Consider the following 5,000-nt stretch of genomic DNA (forward strand, 5'->3'; position numbering starts at 1 on the left):
ATAATCACGTTCTTCATCATTCTCCCATTTCACGCGATATTTTTACTTAGTGATAGTAATTATAATTATCACTTTCTTATTATCTTGTAACGAGTTGTGAGTGTGTGTGTGTGTGTGTGTGTGTGTGTGTGTGTGTTTTCTATAATGACTAAATGTCATGAATATAATTGGAATCTTCGTCGTTGATTAGCCAGGGCGATTAAAAAGAAAGACAAAACAAAACCAAAAAAAAAACACGGTTAAAGAGAAGAAAGGCAAAAAGATGTTTTCTTCTCATTGATTGTGTATTTGTCGTTCTTTATAATGTTATGACACGACCTGAGTTGGAAAAACAAATACAAAAACAAAACAAACCAAAAAAGAGGAAAGGATCAAAAACACGTTGTCTGGCCAGACATTCTTAACACATTATTTGGTCTCTTTCTCTCTCTCTCTCTCTCTCTCTCTCTCTCTCTCTCTGTCTCTCTCTCTCTCTCTGTCTCTCTGTCTCTCTCTCTCTCTGTCTCTCTCTCTCTCTCTGTCTCTCTCTCTCTCTCTCTGTCTCTATCTCCTCACGCACACAATCTCTCTCACATACACCCTCTCTCTCTCTCTGTCTCTATCTCCTCACGCACACACTCTCTCTCACATACACCCACTCTCTCTCTATCTCTATCTCTCTCTCTCTCTATCTCCTCACGCACGCACTCTCTCTCACATACACCATCTCTCTCTCTCTCTCTCTCTCTCTCTCTCTCTCTCTCTCTCTCTCTCTCTCTCTCACACACACACACACATCATGTAACACACAAGTTGTCACGCTGCATTTCTATATTCTAGTCTGTTCCTATAACTGTATACATGTAACGACGTGAAATAACCATAGCCGTGTTATAATGTACAATGTCCATCCGTCCGACAGGTCATCTCCTTCTTTATTGTTATATTTTATTTCGACAAGCTGCCCCCCCCCCCCCCCAAAATCCGTCGAGGCGTCTTGAAAACTCATCAAATCTCTGGTTGGCGCTGCAGTAGTTTGGGTTTTTTTGTTGTTGTTTTGTTTGGGTTTTTTAAAAAGTTTTTATTTGTCTTTTTGTGCTCTGATCAAAACACATTTTAAGAATTTTGGCCATCGGTCGATTGAGATGACCTACATCTTCAAGACGTCTCAGGTTTGAGAGTTTTTGAGTCCAAACCCTCTTCCCCTTTTTTATATGTTATGTCGACCAGCTGCCCCCATCCGTCGTCCCGTTTCAGAACCCCGTCAAATCTCTGGTTGGTTGTTGCAGTCTATTATGTCTTGTCGTGCTGTGTCAGATGAAAGATTTTGACCAGGGAACTCGTCCCTAAGTCACCATTCGATGACAATGACCTTTATATTCAAGAAGTCTTAGGTTTGATTGTTTTTGATAAGATGGTGGTCATTTTAATCGATACAATTTTAAAGGGGAAGAGTTTTCAGGCCCAATTTTTTATAACGTGTTTTACAAAACAGAGTGCTGTGTTGTAGGCTAATGGTTTGTGTCTTTGATAAGATGGAAATGGGACACACACACACACACACACACACACACACACACAGAGAGAGAGAGAGAGAGAGAGGGAGAGAGTCACACAGAGTGAGACACACACATATACAGAGGGAGAGAGACAGAAGTGTATGTGTGTGTGTGTGGGGGGGGGGGGGGGGGTCTTCAATCCCTGACCCCCTATCGTTTATATATCGTGTGTCCAGGTTACGTGGCGATTCTTTTGTTCTTACCTGACGAGTGTGTGACCGCTCGTTAAAAGGTGACGCTGTCCGGCCTCTCTCTCTCTCTCTCTCTCTCTCTCTCTCTCTCTCTCTCTCTCTCTCTCTCTCTCTCTCTCTCTCTTTCTCTCTGTAGTCGATAGAGTAACAATATAATTCCGCTCTGTTGCTACTTCTATTCTCTTTTCTGTCCCCGATCTTAATGTTAATGGTCGGCCCAGTCCTCAGGTGGTGACCACTGATTCTCTGTCCTGCCTGTCTATATAATGACCAGAGCTGACAACTGTACTAAAAAAATTATATGTATGATTTATTTTTCACCTTTGTAAGTCTGTTTGGCTTTTTTCTCAGATTGTACCCTTTTCTTTTCTTTTTTTTTTTTCTTTAAAAAAAAAAAAGAGAATCAGATCTTAACATATTAATGTAAAAAGTTATTTTTAATCTCATTCTCAATCTGTTTTGTTTTGTTTGTGTGTGTGTTTTTTTGTTTTTGTTTTTGTTTTTGTGTGATATGCTATGCTCCGTTCATCCGACAATATATATTATAACAATTGCGATTTGATCGATTTTATTTGTCTGTTTTGTCTGCTTCACAATTCTATTTTCAAGATTCCTTAAGCTTATGAAAATGTTTTACCCGATAAGAATTACTTACATATTTCCAGAATTACCCAATGGTAAAGGGGGGGGGGGGGGGGGGGGGGGGTGAACGGTTACATGTTCAAATTGTTGTACACTTTTTTCTTCCAGATCGTCCTCTTTCCGCTAACCAAATCTCACACGACATTCTCTTGTACGGAGGTTGGCAGCCCTGGCTGTTATAGCGATGACGTCACCAAATTGCCAGCCGTCATTTGAGTGGCTGGGTTACGTCATGGGATCTTTTGTTCTAACCTGAGCGGTGGGTTGTTGTATGTAGGCCTACAGTAATTATTGCGTGAGATGCCTGGACTGGACGCTCACTTAATCGTTGCGTGGTTATGTAGTATAGTATACCTCATTTGGCTCTTTGTCCTCATTTAAACACGTTTTAGACGGTCATTTTCGGTGTTAACGTTTAATCACCAATTTCTCTCATTCAGACCACCTAATCACCTATAGAAGGTAAACGGTTGTAAATTAGACATAGTTTCCTTTATTCATCCCTGAGGGAACATTTTTCTTGGGCGTCTATTCCAAAGGGAGACTGGAATAACCCAGGTGTTAGCCGCAGTGCAGCGCCGCAAACTGAGCTAGCTAAGCCGAGGTGATTTGGTCAAGGCCACACAACGCAGTGGGTATTCGAACTCTTTTACCGTTCGGGTACAAAGCAATGACCTTACCGCTGAGCCACGCTGTCCCCAATAGCTTTGTTCGGTGGTACGTACTTGTTGGGTAGTGCATACTTGTGAGTATTTTACGTCCATTGATAGCATTCATTTTACCGCTGTTTTGATCTCTTTGTTTTAGTATTGAGTTGCTTGTGGCTATTACATTAATTGTATTACATATCGCCTAGCAGGCGTCATAACTCGTCCTACGTGTCAGGTGTTGCTGGTGGCTAAAGACCCCTTGTAAAGCGCCTTGAACACGTCCACTGGGTGTTGCTGTATATTACAGCCCAAGGTGATTTTTTGTTTGCTTTGTTTTAAAACCGTCTTTCCTTCCATCTGATTATTGTAGTAGATAGAGTGTTGCGTACTACTACTACTACTACTACTACTACTACTACTACTACTACTACTACTACTACTACTACTACTACTACTACTACTACTATTACTACTACTACTACTACTACTACTACTACTACTACTACTACTACTACTACTACTACTACTACTACTACTACTACTACTACTACTACTACTACTACTACTACCACCACCACCACTACTACTACATACTACTACTACTACTACTACTACTACTACTACTACTACTACTACTACTACTACTACTACTACTACTACTACTACTACTACTACTACTACTACTACTACTACTACTACTACTACCACCACCACCACCACCACCACCACTACATACTACAACCTCCCGTCCACATGACTATCATAGCCTTGGGGCCTGACTCCATGTTGTTACTGATTAGTCTCACCGACTGACAATGTGTAATTCAATTGTCCAGGGACCCGCGTGCTCACGCTTCCTACCTGAACATCGGCTAGTTATACAATCATTGTTCCCCGGGCTACACTTTGACCCTTGGTTCCAATTGGACTGTCAAACTCTGAGATTACGCATAGAACATTTTTTTTTTAATGAGGCCAGAAAACTGTCCTGGCAGTCAGAGACTCGATGTGTTGTGGAACCACAGACTAGGGAGTCCTGTATTCTCTATGTGTGGAACCGATAGGCACCGTTTCCCGGCCTCGCTCTCCACAAGTTTTCTAGAGTATGGTCTGGTGATCACGACGACTCCCATCTTGATCTTATTTCAATAGCACTCGTCACTTGGCCGTAGGCTAGCTCACCAACTCACCCTTTGTTCATTATCAAAACGTGGTTACAATTTAACTCGCTTTGCTCTGTTTTAAGGTGTAATTTAATTTAACGCCAAGCATTTCAGTTTAAAGCCTGTTGATCTCCCTTGAGCATGAGAGTCTTGTTGGGTTCTGTACCTGTTGCCTTTGGGCCTCTTGGGTTATCGATACTATTATGTATCTAAGTATGTGTGATTTGCACAGGCGTAATTTGATGCTCTGCGGTTACTTAAAATATTGACATTGCTTTAAATATTGACATATCGGTATTGGTTTGTATAGGCGTAATTCACGCATTTAAGGTTCATTAGATTATATAAATAATATATGTTAACACATGGTCGTATATTGATGTAATTCGATACCTTGAATTATCGATATATCGATGTGCGTATAATGCATCCTATTGTTTTTGTTTTTGTTGTTGATTAAGGGTTATTGTTACGTCATTGGGTGATTAGAAAAGTCTTTTGTGTCCGTATCTTTGTTTGTCCTAGTCTTTGTCTTGGGTCTTGTGTACCGCCTTTGTGTCCGACCAGCTGTGGGAACGTGAGCGTTTTATATAGAGGATTGTTTTATCCACGTGAGTTTGGCGCTTTAACGACTATAGCAGTAACACTTAAGTCATGAAGAAAATCACCAGGTTTCAACAACGTCCCGGGTTCGATTCTGACGTTTCTGATATTTATTATTATTTTTTTTTTTTTTGAATGTCACCAAGAAAGTAGTCCATGCGATCGTCCACGTCAGTCTCGTAGTAACTTTGGTGTGGTGATCTCCCCTCATTA

General features: G+C 40.9%; 1 protein-coding gene across 4 annotated transcripts in view; it reads left to right on the plus strand.

The window, feature by feature from the left end:
• The window catches only part of LOC144977678 (zinc finger homeobox protein 4-like), a 161,226-nt gene that overhangs the window by 67,566 nt on the left and 88,660 nt on the right, over positions 1-5,000 (plus strand). The window lies entirely within an intron of this gene.

This window comes from Berghia stephanieae, chromosome 7 (assembly GCF_034508935.2).
Source record: "Berghia stephanieae isolate SIO BIC M18660-M18661 chromosome 7, UCSD_Bste_1.3, whole genome shotgun sequence".
NCBI lineage: Eukaryota > Metazoa > Mollusca > Gastropoda > Nudibranchia > Aeolidiidae > Berghia > Berghia stephanieae.